Here is a 15,010-nt window from a genome sequence, read left to right as displayed (position 1 = left end):
GACCTCGGGACTTATCAAACTGCAGTTCCAACAATTTCCTCAGTATGACATGCTTGGTGATTTTAACTTTTTTGAGTTTGTGATGACACTGTGCCGTTAAGAAATATATTTTTATCATGCTTCCTGTAAGGGGTATGGTTAAAATTCAGCTCAGTTTCGCAGGGTGCCAATTTGTCCAGGAAAACCTTTAAATTAGTAGCTGGGAGAACAAGAGAAATACTCGTTTTAGACATGGACTATTTCTTTAAGCAGAGCTAATGCATTTATATTTATGCTGGGGTTTCAGAGTAAAGTTTTGATGAGGTTGATTGATAGGGACAGGGTCTTAATTGGAGGAGCTAAACTTGCGGGAACAGACCAGTTTCATTTTCAAATACAAGCAGTTACTGCCTGGGCTGTCTGAAGAAAGTGACTGTCTCTCTCTCTCTACAAGTTTTCTGAAAGCTCCAAAGCCTGATAACCCACGTTATTTGCTAACTAATTTTACAGGGAGATTTAAGTCTATAAGAGAAATACTGCTTGATTAGAACTCAGTGAGAGGTTAGCAGTTAAGATGAGGCAGAGGGATAAAAGGTGGGGGGAGTGGCATTGTTGGTCAGGGAAAATGTTACAGCGGTGCTTAGGCAGGATAGATTAGGGAGCTTGTCTACAGAGGCCTTATGGGTGGAGCTGAGAAATAGGAAAGGTATGACCACATTAATGGGGTTGTATTATAGACCACCCAATAGTCAGCGAGAATTGGAGGAGCAAATCAGCAAAGAGATAGCTGACAACTGCAAGAAACACAAAGTTGTGATAGTAGGGGATTTTAATTTTCCACATATAGATTGGGACTCACATACTGTTAAAAGTTTAGACGGGGTAGAGTTTGTAAAATGTGTTCAGGGGAATTTTCTACATCAGTATATAGAGGTGCCAACTAGAAAGAATGCGATATTGGATCTCCTATTGGGAAGTGAGTTAGGGCAGGTGATGGATGTGAGTGTGAGGGAACACTTTGGATCCAGTGACCATAATGCCATTAGTTTCAACCTGATCATGGATAAGGATAGATCTGATCCTCGGGTTGAAGTTCTGAACTGGAAAAAGGCCAAATTTGATGAAATGAGAAGGGATCTGGGAAGTGTGGATTGGCACAGGCTGTTCTCTGGTAAGGATGTAAATGGAAAGTGGGAGGCCTTCAAAGGAGAAATTTTGAGAGTGCAGAGTTTGTATGTTCCTGTCAGGATTAAAGGCAAAGTAAATAGGGATAAGGAACCTTGGTTCTCGAGGGAGATTGTAACACTGATTAAGAGGAAGAGAGAGTTGTATGAAATGTACAGGCAGCAAGGAACGGATCAGATGCTCGAGGAGTATAAAAAGTGCAAGAAGCTACTTACGAGGGAAATCAGGAGGGCTAAAAGAAGACATGAGGTTGCTTTGGCAGACAAGGCGAAGGAAAATCCAAAGAGCTTCTATAGGTACGTTAGGAGCAAAAGGATAGTGAGGGATAAAATTGGTCCTCTTGAAGATCAGAGTGGTCGGCTATGTATGGAACCGAAAGAAATGGGGGAGATATTAAATGGGTTTTTTGCATCCGCATTTACTAAGGAAACGGGCATGGAGTCTACGGAAATAGGGCAAACAGGTAGGGAGGTCATGGAACCTTTACAGATTAAAGGGGAGGAGGTGCTTGCTGTCTTGAGGCAAATCAGAGTGGATATGTCCCCAGGACCGGACAGGGTATTCCCACGGACCTTGAGGGAAGCTAGTGTTGAACTTGCAGGGGCCCTGGAAGACATATTTAAAATGTCAGTATTCACGGGGGAGGTGCTGGATGATTGGAGGGTGGCTCATGTTGTTCCGTTGTTTAAAAAAGGTTCCAAAAGAAATCCGGGAAATTACATGCCAGTAAGTTTGACGTCGTTGGTGGGCAAGTTATTGGAAGGTGTGATAAGGGATAGGATCTACAAATATTTGGATAGACAGGGACTTATTAGGGAGAGTCAACATGGCTTTGTGCGTGGTAGGTCATGTTTGACCAATCTATTAGAGTTTTTCGAGGAGGTTACCAGGAAACCGGATGAAGGGAAGGCGGTGGATGTTGTCTACCTGGATTTCAGCAAGGCCTTTGACAAGGTCCCTCATGGGAGGTTAGTTAGGAAAGTTCAGTCGCTGGGTATACATGGGGAGGTAGTAAATTGGATTAGACACTGGCTCAATGGAAGAAGCCAGAGAGTGGTTGTGGAGGATTGCTTCTCTGAGTGGAGGCCTGTGGCTAGTGGTGTGCCGCAGGGATCGGTGTTGGTTCCATTGTTGTTTGTCATCTATATCAATGATCTGGATGATAATGTGGTAAATTGGATCAGCAAATTTGCTGATGATACAAAGATTGGAGGTGTAGTGGACAGTGAGGAAAGTTTTCAAAGCTTGCAGAGAGATTTGGACCAACTAGAAAAATGGGCTGAAAAATGGCAAATGGAATTTAACGCAGACAAGTGTGAGATATTGCACTTTGGAAGGACAAACCAAAGTAGAACGTATAGGGTAAATGGTAGGACTCTGAAGAGTGCAGTTGAACAGAGGGATCTGGGAATACAGGTACAGAGTTCCCTAAAAGTGACGTCACAGGTGGATAGGGTCGTAAAGAGTGCCTTTGGTACATTGGCCTTTATAAATCGGAGTATCGAGTATAAAAGTTGGAGTGTTATGGTAAGGTTACGTTAAGGTTATGTAAGGCATTGGTGAGGCCGAATTTAGAGTATTGTGGACAGTTTTGGTCACCTAGTTACAGGAAGGATGTAAATAAGGTTGAAAGAGTGCAGAGAAAGTTCACAGGGATGTTGCCGGGACTTGAGAAGCTGAGTTACAGAGAGAGATTGAATAGGTTGGGACTTTATTCCCTGAAGTGTAGAAGAATGAGGGGAGATTTGATAGAGGTGTATAAGATTTTGATGGGTATAGGTAGAGTGAATGCAAGCAGGCTTTTTCCACTGAGGCTAGGGGAGAAAAAAACCAGAGGGCATGGGTTAAGGGTGAAAGGAGAAAAGTTTAAAGGGAATATTAAGGGGGGCTTCTTCACGCAGAGTGGTGGGAGTGTGGAATGAGCTGCCGGATAAAGTGGTAAAAACTTGGAGGAGAGGGGTGTGGAGGGATATGGTCCAAGTGCAGGTCAGTGGGACTAGGCATAAAATGGTTCGGCACAGACAAGAAGGGCCTAAAGGCCTGTATCTGAGCTGTAATTTTTTATGGTTCTAATTGTAAGAATTGGGCAGCACGGTGGCACAGTGGTTAGCTGTGCTGCCTCGCCGCACCAGGGACCCAGGTTCAATTCCGGCCTTAGGTGGCTGTGTGGAGTTTGCACATTCTCTCCGTGTCTGCATGGGTTTCCTCCGGGTGCTCCGGTTTCCTCCCACAGTCCAAAGATGTGCAGGTTAGGTTGATTGGCCATGCTAAATTGACCCTAGTGTCAGGGGAATTAGCAGGGTAAATATGTGGAGTTTTGGGAATAGGGCCTGGGTGGGATTGTGGTCGGTGCAGGCTCAATGGGCCGAATGGCCTCCTTTTGCACTGTTGGGATTCTACGGATTCTATGCATCTCGTCATGTTTAAGCATTGTTCAAATGTTAAATGTTAAGCTAATTAATTTATTATAGTTAAACTGTGTTGTTAAATAAAGTTTGTTTTGATAAAATGTGTCAGTAGAATTGCACCTAGAATGAAATGTCCTATCCTCACACTAATGCTAAAATTGAAAATAGTCTGGCTTCATAATATACCTTGGGGTTTCTGATCTGGTACCCTAACAAGTTCCTCCTTCTCTTTCATTTCCTGATTAACAACTATTTCTGGGCTGCTATTTGTATCCTCCTTAGTGAAGACCAATGCAAAATACCTGTTCAATTCAACTGCCATCTCCTTATTTTCTATTATTAACTCCCCAGACTCATTTTCTATTGAACCAATGCTCAGTTTGTTCACTCTTTTCTTTTTTTAAATATCAACAGAAAATCTTACTATCTGTCTTTACACTTGCGCTGTATTTGTCTCATACTCTAATGTTTCTCTCCTTATTCATCTTTTTGTCATTCTTTGCTTTTTTATATTCCATACATGTCCAATCTTCTGACCAGCGAGGGCATGAATCAGGTTAGCATACTTAAATCCTCATTGAAACATGCTCTGTCAGTTTTAACCTGGATTCTCCTTGCTGCCGGGATTCTCCGACTCTCAGGGGCAGTGAGAACCCGGCTTGAACCACTACTGGTTTCCAAAAATTGAAACCTGTCCTGATGGCCAGGCCAGGGGGCTTGGAGGCCATTGAAGCCCAGATGTTATGGGCCATTACAAAAGTGAAAGACCAATTCTATGAGGAGATTTGCACTGATATTAAAAGAATCCCTAAGTCAGAGCATCCTTACATCCTGGCAAATTTCAATGCAATGCAGGTTTGCACTGCCAGTGTACCACTGGCCAGGGGCAGGGCCCGAAGGAAGTCCATGAAACAGGTGGGGCCTTAGGCACTCTCACTCATTTGGGAGATGCCCAATGCCCGTGAGAGGGATGTCAGGAGAATGGTTTCACCCTGTGTGTGTGGAGTGACCCTGACATTTATTGATTGGGGGAGGGGGGGTGGAAGTTGCCTATGTCTGTGGGTAGTCGCGACTGTGAGTGAGGAGACAACTTCACCATAACTTTGAGATTGGGAAGCCCTTGAGGAGCTGGTTATGCTGGTGTCTTCAGGTCCCTATTCCAAAAATCATTCTCAATGTGGGGGAATTTAGTGAGGATCTCCCCAGGCTCCAAAAAATGTCTAAGTGTGGGTGAATTATGAACTGAACCACCCCTAACCACCCAGCAGGAATCTTACTGGTTTTCCCGCTGGGCACAACTCCACCCTATAGTTTTGGTACTATATTTAACTTTTTTTTAGATAACCACGGACAGTGGGACATCCCCAGAAATTGTTCTTTTTTGTTGGAATGTATCTATCCTGTATATTCTGAAATATCCCGAAATGTCTGCCACTGCATCTCTATCATCTATCCCTGAACCTAAATTGCCAGCGCACTTTTGATACCCCAATTCTGGCTCCAGAATTGAGAGGAACAAGGTCCTGACAGCGAAGCCCACACCTTGCTCACACAAAAATGGACAGGGATGACTTGAATTTTGCTGCTACCATGAGTTTGTGTAACTAACATTTTTTTTGGAACTGACCATGCCACAAGGCGTCCTGGAGATATCCAAGATCAGGGCATTGCATCAGATGGATCTGGTCAAAATACGGCAACCTTCACCATGGATGGGGCAAGGCGACAGGTCCTAAATCCATCCCACTTAGATGGTTAGCACAATGGGTACTTGTACATATGTTACTGTTGTCACTGTTAGGGTTAGGGTTGGGGTGTTCTACCTGTTGGTATTGTTCTGTGGTACACTCCGGTTGGCTCTGCCTACCTGTAGGAGTATAAAGGTCACTGCACTGCCGGGTGACCCTTTAGTCTGGGATTGTATTGTTATATAGTATGCTCCATTCTTGTTACTAATAAAAGCCTTTATTTCCCGGGTACGATCCAGCCTCCCGAGTGATTTAATCGCGCATCAGGCAGATGGTGGAATTTGAATTCAAAAGTAAATATCTGGAATAAGAATCTATTGACCATGAAACCAGCATTGCTTGTTGGAAAGCTCATCTGGTTCACTAATGTCCTTTAGGGAAGGAAATCTGCCATCCTTACCTGGTCTGGCCTACATGTGACTCCAGAGCCACAGCAATGTGGTTAACTCATTTGCCCTTAGGCAACTTGGGATGGGCAATAAATGCTGGCCAGCCAGCGTCACCAAGGTCCCACGAGTGAATAAAAAAGCTGCTGATGCTATTCCGTCCGAGCTCATCATGCACGGGAAACCAGTCATTCCAAGACTGCACAAAAGTCTTGGACTCTGCTGGAAGAGAGAGTTGGTGCCCTAGAATATATGATGCAAAGACCTCATACAAGAACAAGGGTGACCGTGGTGATTGCTACAACTATTGATGTCTTTCTCTGTATCTAAGAAAAGCATTTGCCTGTGTTGCCCTTGTCAAACTGCAGATATTGGCTAAATACATTTACCCCGAACCTCATTGTGGTATCTAAACTGGAAAATCTACAATCGACATAATCTTCTAGGTCTGGCAGCTGTAAGAGAAATGTAATGAACAATGGAGCCAACCATATATGGTCTTCTTGGATCTCAGTAAAGCATTGAACCATGTGAGCAGAGGTGGCCAATTTGCTGAGAAAATTAACAGCCTGCCAAAGTTGCTCAATGTCACGTCCTTCCATGGCAACATGAGGGATGAGGACAGCTCTGATGGAGCAACATCAGAACCCTGTGGGAGCTGCAGTGGATCAAACAGGGTTGGATTCTGGAACCAATACTCTGGATATTCTCTTTGCTGCAGCTGCCTTTGGTTCATCTACAGAGAGTAAAAACAGAAAATTCTGGAAATACTCAGCAGGACAGCAAGCGTCCGTGCAGAGAGAAAAAGATTAACATTTCAGATCAATGGCATTTAATCAGAACTGGGAAAGGTTAGAGATGTAATATGTTTTAAACAATGGGTGGTCAAAGACGAAAGGAAGATCTGTGAAAGGGTGAAAGACAGGAGAGAATGAATGACAAAAGAGTTAGTCTTCCAGGGACAAAGAGAATGGAGATGGAGCAATTCACCACCAGTTCTCCTCCAGATTTCTATTGGCTCTGCAAGACTGTCATTCAATCTCTTTTGTCTTTCACCCCATCACAGATCGGTTTAACTCCAGGGACAACCTGCTGTGTATTTCCAGCATTTTCTGTTTTTATTTCAGATTTCCATCATCTGCAGTATTCTGCTTTTTAACCTACAAAGGCTGTCTACTTACACCCCAGTGCTGACAAGAATCTATTCAGCCTTGCTCGTCTGAGGTCCAAGACAATGATGCACCAAGTCCTCACGGAGATTTGCTCTGTACTGACAATGCTGCACTACCGAGTAAAACCTCCAGCAGAAAATGGAGACTCTCTCAAGCCTGTAAAGACATTGGTTTGACCATCAGCATCAGGAAGACTAATGTCAGGTCCAGGATGTTGCCATACCGCCATCCATCAGCATTGATAATGTGACACTGGAGGTTGTTGCTAGCTTCACATATCTAGGCTATACAATTAGCAGCCAATCTGTCACTTGAAGCTGAAATTAACATACGCGTTACAGAAGCTACACAATGTCCAAGGTGAATGAGAGTGTGTGGAACAACAGCAACCTGACTGAGAACACCAAACTGTGGGTCTATAAAGCTTGTGTCCTCAAAGGATTCCTCTACAGTGCTGACAATATATGGTAGGCAAGAGAAATGGTTGAACAGTTTCCACCTTCACTATCTCAGACATATCCTTGACATCTCTTGGCAGGACAAGATGACAAATTCAGAGGTCCTGAAGAGTGCTAATTCTATCAGCATACATTCATTGCTAAAGAAATAATCCTGTGCTGGCTCAGCCACATTCCAATGACAGATGTAAGTACAAAGGCCTTCAGGACAGTGAATTTGCCATTGGATAACAACCTCCTGGGCATCTGTATCTCCACTGCAAGGACACCTGCAAGCAAAATATGATATTGACACTGAGAAATGGGACACTATCGCTGATGGCCATGACCTCTGGAGGGTGACTGTTGGAAAAGGCACTGGAAGAGGCAGACAGCAAAAAAACCTCAGTTGGCTGAGAAAAGGGTCCAGAGAGAGCAGAGGCCAGTCTATAGTGCACCTTCTCAGCTCACTGTAATCCTCTGCAGTAAAGACAGCAGAGTCTGCCATGACCAAATGGGTTCCTGAGTGACACCAACACCAGGGACTACTTAACATGGAGTTGGGTGGCACGGTAGCACAGTGGTTAGCACTGCTGCTTCACAGCTCCAGGGACCTGAGTTCGATTCCCGGCTTGAGTCACTGTCTGTGTGGAGTTTGCACATTCTCCTTGTGTCTGCGTGGGTTTCCTCCGGGTGCTCCGGTTTCCTCCACAGTCCAAAGATGTGCGGGTTAGGTTGATTGGCTATGCTAAAAATTGCCCTTAGTGTCCTGAGATGCGTAGGTTAGAGGGACTAGTGGGAAAATATGTAGGGATATGGGGGTAGGGTCTGGGTGGGATTGTGGTCGGTGCAGACTCGATGGGCCGACTGGCCTCTTTCTGTACTGTAGGGTTTTTATGATTTCTATGTTTCTATGATGACACAAAATACCATCTTATGAGGTGGCACAAGCCACATGGGTTGAACAAGATGGAAAGCTGAACTAAGACCTAGTTGGTGAGGGGAGGAGGGAGGGGCGGGGGGGGGGGGTGGTTTGTCAGAGGGTAGGATATTTCAAAAGGACCTCAGGTAAGGTCGTCATCACTGCACCCTCCCCCGCCACCACACTTTGGTCCACTAGTTACAAACTCAATGATAATCCCAAAGACACAGCAACTATTTGCATATTGCTGCCCTTTCATAAACCTTGACCATACTTGTTTAACCTGCTCAATTAGACTCCCCATCTGGACTTATTTAACATTAATTCTTAGGTGTCTAATTACAATTTCTTGTGTCATATTACAATCAATAGACCATTAGTTGAAACTGAAGGTCCGAAAATAATGAATGTATTCTGTACATTTTGGGATCAATGTTACATTGTTACTTAGTTAGCAGGGAGACAACATGGCAATAACCTCAATGTCATGAGGTGAGTATACAGTTCTGAAGAGTACAAAGTATTAGTTCAGTTTCATCAACAGTAAAACACATAAAAGTATCCAAGGACACCGCCAGACCACAATTAATCTGTAAGGTGTGGTCTTATTTTCTAGGTATTAATCTTTTGTGAATGTGTACCACATATTTCAATAACAATCTTCTAAACAGATGAGCTCATATATATACAGAGCCAAGCAGATCACAAAATTGGCAAACACTGGCATTATTGTGTTGCGTGTTGGCCTGGTTTAGCTGACAATGCTATCGCTTGAAAGCTGTGGGTTCATACACCACTCTAAGAATTGTGCTTTAAAATGTTACTGAGGGAGGAACACATACCCTACCATCGTGGTGCATGTGGACATTAATATGTCCAAAGGAAGACATTGTAAACCCACTAGCACAAATTAGATTTTTTTTATAATTATTCATTCATGGGACGTGGGTGTCACTGGCTAGACCAGCAATTATTGCCCATCCGTAATTGCCCTTGTGAACGTAGTGGTAAGCTACTGCAGACCACATGGTGTAGGTACACCGACAGTGCTGTTAGGGAGGGCACATCAGGATTTTGTCGCAGCAACAGTGAAGGAACCATATACTTATATGTATAAGGAAGGATGGTGTGTGGTTTGGAGGTAAACTTGAAGGTGGTGGCTTTTCCATAGGGGCGATTGCACTCTCCGTCTGCGGGAATGGTGGCACATACTCAAAATTCAGGAATCATGATTTGTGCCGGCAAGATTCCGAGTTCTGACCTTCCAGGCCCCTCACCGGCAGAGAGGCCTGAAACACGCTGCGGAACCGCAGGAACATCATTTTAATAGATTAGCAGATCATTAACGAGCACTCTCTATGGGACTTCCCCATCACCGGATATTCAGGGGGCGCCAGCGTGAGGTCATGCCAACGCCACTTACAATAAGTTCACCTAGATGTGAACCTGTCATTGGGTGTCTCCCTGGGGGCATAAAGTTGAGTATAGCCCCAAGGAGAGAGGGGCATGGCCAGGCAGGAACAGCTCTGACTGTGGGGAGTGAGCGGTGCCAGTGGCTCTGACAGTTGGGGGAGGGGAAGGACAGCCAATGATCGAGGGGAAGGTCGGGAAAGAGGCAAATGATGGCGGGGGGAGGGAGCGGCTGATGATTGGGAGGAAGGGGCCAATGATCAGTGTGGGGGGAGGGGTGTCGGAGAGAAATGCTGACTCAGATCGGGGGTGGGGAGGGGGGCCCCTGAGACTTCTGTGGTGGGCTGAGAGGTTTTTCCGGTTATGATCAGGATGCCCTTTAAAGATGGTGCCCCCAGTCTCAGTGAAGCTGGGTTTTGCCAGCACATCAGCATGTTGAGGCCTCGCATGACAGTGTGAAACATGCCCCCTTGATTTTTTTTCAGAAGAGTGTCGTAAGATCTGGAGAGAAAACCACCGTGTTTCTCATTTTTTTTGCTGGAAACAACACTCTGTCATTTTTTGGTTAAAGTTGGAAGGTGTTGTCGAAGGAGCCTTGGTGAGTTGTTGCAGTGCATCATGTAGATGGTACACACTGCTGACACTGTGCATCAATTGTGGAGGCAGTGATTCTTTGTGGCAAATAAGGTGCTTCTCAATAGGGCTGCTTTGTCCTGGATGGTGTTGAGCTTATTGAATATTGTTAGAGCTGCACTCATCCAGGCAAGTGGAGCATACTCCATCATATTCCTGACTTGTGTCTTGTAGATGGTGGACAGGCTTTGAGTTTGGAGGTGCGTTACACACTGCAGAACTCCCAGTTTCTGACCTTTTCTTGTAGCCACAGTTTTTATATGGCTGCTCCAGTTCAGTTTCTGGTCAACAGTAACCATGATGTGGAGATGCCGGCGTTGGAACAGTAACCTCCAGGATGTTGATAGTGGGGATTGAGCAATGGGAATGCTATTGAATGTCAAAAGGCGATGGTTAAATTCTCTCTTGCTGAAAATGATCATCGCCTGGCACTTGTGCGGCACAATGTTTTTGGTGGCCTCGCCAGTAATGCCCACATCCCATGAAAGAATAAACATAAACAAACTTCTGGCTGAAAATGGTTGCAAATGCAACAATCTTCAGCCTTGTCTTTTGCACTGACGTACTTATCTGCCCAAACCTGGATATTGTCGTGCTGCATAGCGGTATGAACCGCATCTGTATCTGATTCGCATATAGTACTGAACATTGTGCAATCATCAGCAAACATCCCCGCTTCTGACATTATAATGGAGGGAAGATCATTGATAAAGAAGTGGAAGATGGCTGGGCTTAAGGTTATGCCCTGAAGATCTATTGAGATGGGACTGGGATGTTTGACCTCTAACAATCAAAACCATCTTCGTTCATGCTAGTTATGACTCCAACCAATGGAGAGTTTCCCCCTGATGGCCATTAACTCCAGTTTTGCCAGGGCTCCTTGACGCCACATTTGATGAAATGCTGCTTTAATGTCAAGGACAGTCAGTCACTCTCACCTCACCTCTTACTCTCAGCTCTTTTATCAATATTTGGACCAAGGCAGTAATGAGGTCAAGAGCTGAACGACAGATCCCAAACTGAGTGTCAGTGAGCAGGTGATTGTTGAACAAGTATTACTTGATCACACTTCCATCACTTTGCTGATGATCAGGAGCAGACTGATGCAGTGCCAATTGGCCAGGCTAGACTTATCCTGCTTTTTTGTGAACAGGATATCTCTGGGCAATTTTCCACATTGCCAAGTCGGTGCCAGTGTTGTAGCTGTCTGGATATGGGTTGTGGCTAGTTCTGGATGACAAGTCATCAGTACTTTTGCTAGAATGTTGTCAGGGCCCATAGTCTTTTCAGTGTCCAGAGTCTTCAGTCATTTCTTGATATCATGTGGAGTGAATCGAATTGGCTGAAGACATTCTTGAAAGATAGAGACTTCAGGAGGAGGCCTGCGTTGTCAACTTGGCACTGTGATAATGGCACAATTATAATTTCACTGGACTTCTAATCCAAAGATCAGGTAACGCTCAGAGAACATCGTTGAATTTAACCCAATTGATAAAATTTGGAATTGAAAGCTGGTTTCACTAATGTTAGCCATGAAAGTACAATTGATCATCGTAAAACCCCATATGGTTCATTCATGTCTTATAAGGAAGAAAATCTGCCAATCTCACTTGGTCTGGCCTCCATGTGACTTTAGACCCACAGTAATGTGATTTATTCTTAACTGCCCTCTGAAATAGCCTCGCAAGCCATTCATTTCAAAGACAATTAGGGATGAGCAACAACTGTTGGTCTTGCCAGTAATGCCCACATCCCATGAAAGAATAAACATAAACAAGCTTCTGGCTTCAGCCTTGTCTTTTGCACTGATGTACTTACTGGCCTCCTCCATCATTGAGGATTTAGAATACAAGCAGTCCTCTGTTGTAGTTTCTACAAGGTTGACACCTCATTTTTGGGTATACTGGTACTGCTTCTGGCATGCCCTTCTACACTTTCGTTGAATTAGGATTGATCCCCTGGCTTGATGGTAATGGTAGAGTGGGGGAAATGCTGGGCCATGAGGTCTCAGATTGTGGTTGGTACAATACTGCTGCTGCTCGCCCACAGTGTCTACTGATGCCTGGATTTGAGTTGCTGTTCAAAATCTATCCCATTTAGCACAAGGTACATGATGCAGGATATCCTCAATGTGAAGATGGGACTTTGTCTCCACAAGAGTGTGCAATGGCCACTCCTACAAATACTGTCATGGACAGATGAATCTATGACAGGTAGACTGGCGAGAATGAGGCCAAGGTCATTTTCCCTCTTGTTGGTTCCCTCACCATCTGCTGCAGACCCAGCCTAGCAGCTGTGTCCTTGAGGACTCAGCCAGTTTGGCCAGTAGTTGAGTTACATTGAAGGCCTCCTTCCAGAGTAACCTCTGAGCCGTTGCCACCCTCAGTGCTTCTTCCAGTTGTTCATATTGAGGATGACTGATTCATCAGCTAAGGGAGGTAGTTGGTGGCAATCAGCAGGAGATTCCTTGCCCATGGTTGACTTGATGCCGTGAGACTGCATCAGGTCCCGAGTCAATCCTGACAATACCACAGGATGGTAGTATCTAGGAAGTTGGTCAGTATTTTCCAGCAACCCTCCACAATGGTCGCCAGCGGGACCTTTTAGTCCCACTGAAGCCTATGGGCTTTTGGGGGTTCATCCAACCCCCCTCGCCCTCCCCAACCCTAGCCCGCGACCCCCCCCCACACACATCCCCCCCCCCCCCCCCCCCCCCACCCCCACCACTGGCGAGGACCACACATCTGTAACAGCTGATTCCATGAGTATGATTATGTCTGGCTGTTGCTTGACTAAACTGTGGGACAGCTCTCCCGGTTTTGGCACAAGTCTCCTGATGTTAGTAAGGAGGACTTTGCAGTGTTGGCAGGGCTGGGTTTGCCATTGTCATTTTCGATGTCATTTTGTAGCCTTTGTAGAGGTTTGGTACAACAGAGTGGTGCCTTGCTCTACCATTACAGAGAGTCTCTAAGAGTCAACCGCATCGCTGTGGATCTGGAGTCAGACTGGGTAATGATGGTAGATATCCTTCCTTAAAGAAAATTAGTGAACCAGGTGGGTTTTTACGCCAATTGACAACGGTTTTATGGTCACCATTACTGAGACAAGTTTTTAATTCCAAATTTATTAATTGAATTTAAATTCCACCAGCTGCTGTGGTGGGACTTGAACCTGTATTGCCAGAGCATTAGTCTGTGTCTCTGGGTTTCCATTATGCCACTGCCTCCCAAAAATGAAAAATGTTGAAAATAATTTGAAAACCTGACTAATCTTAAATGTTGGATGCTTCTGCTGAAGTCTTGGTATTTAATGTTTTACATTGTACATCAGGAAGTAAGAAATTTGAGTCTGAATTAGTGCACCAGGCGTATTTGCAAGCTGTGACATAACGACCTGGCAATGATCACGGGAAATTACTTTCACAGGCTTTATATCAGCAGAGACAAAGTCATTTACTGTGTGGGCACCTGCAATGAACAGGCACTGTAAAGCTGGCAGGTATGGCCTCAAACCTGGCTTCAGCTCCTCTCAAGCATGCTGATCTGCCCGGGGACTGGGGAGGTGGAGGGCGGGGGGTGGGTGGGGGGTGGGGGGGCGGTGGCGGTAATGTGGTCGACAGTAAACTGTCAACAGTTGCTATCATTAACCATTTCAAACTGACTGCATCTTCAGAATGTCGGACATGCGTGGAAATCGTGGAGTTGCGCTCCAGGCACCCGAATGGCCTCCTCCTGCACTGTAGGGATCCTATGATTCAGATGACAATGTGAAAGGGAAAGATTCAAAGTTCTGACTGTCCGTGAAACCATTGTCAGCTTGTGCCCACTCCATGGGCTCTCATTGGTGAAAACCAAATTAACTCTCTAATTGAACACACTGGAATGCTGAGGTGTGTGTGTGTGTGTGTACTTGCATGGATGCGTAGCTGTACATCCTGCAGTGCACCCCCCAGGAGAAAAGAGGTCAGCTGAAGAATTGTCCTTATCCATATCCAGCAACACATGCTGTATGTATGAAGGCCCTGGAGGATAAACGTGGAAAAGCAATAATCACCCCTCAGATGGTTGAGCTAACTAGGAAATAAAATCAGCACGTGTCAGGGATATTTGTAATTCCGTCGTCACCAGTTATCTGATAAAGAGGGTGGTGGACATGCCATTCATCCCTATGACATCCTCAATGTGTTCGACTATCTATGATGGCTCCCCTCCTGTCCTCTATCTTGAACTCTTCTGCCTCAAGGGAACCCCAATAAAAGTGTTTGAAGGTCAGCTGATGGCTGCAATGCATTCAATAAAGGCGACAGATGAATCAGACTGCATCTAGAGTGAATGGCAGCGCTGGATAGATAAATGGGGAACTGCCTAGAGAGGTCTGGGGAGCGATTAGGCGGAGCGAGGTTCAGTTGCTGCCATCAGGTTACCTCCTTGTACATATTCAAAGTTGCAACTGGAGCCACGCACAATTCTGAGCTACCCACAGTGAATTGTATCCAATAATCGACACTGTTTTTAGCCAGAGCTGACTAACCTGCATCCTCACTGGAAAACCTTCCACTTCCACTCACAAGGTGCAAGATGATTGGCTTGGAAGTATACGTTTAACTTCCATATACCCTATTCAATAACCGTGATGTAAAACTGAAGTTAGATGGAGAAAATGCAAATATTCTATTTGTAGGGGATGTGAATAGGAATCTTACCTTGTGGAGGACAGGTGTTGCGATGAAT

Source organism: Mustelus asterias, chromosome 12 (assembly GCF_964213995.1).
Source record: "Mustelus asterias chromosome 12, sMusAst1.hap1.1, whole genome shotgun sequence".
Lineage (NCBI taxonomy): Eukaryota > Metazoa > Chordata > Chondrichthyes > Carcharhiniformes > Triakidae > Mustelus > Mustelus asterias.
Note: the sequence above shows the minus strand (reverse complement) of the source record.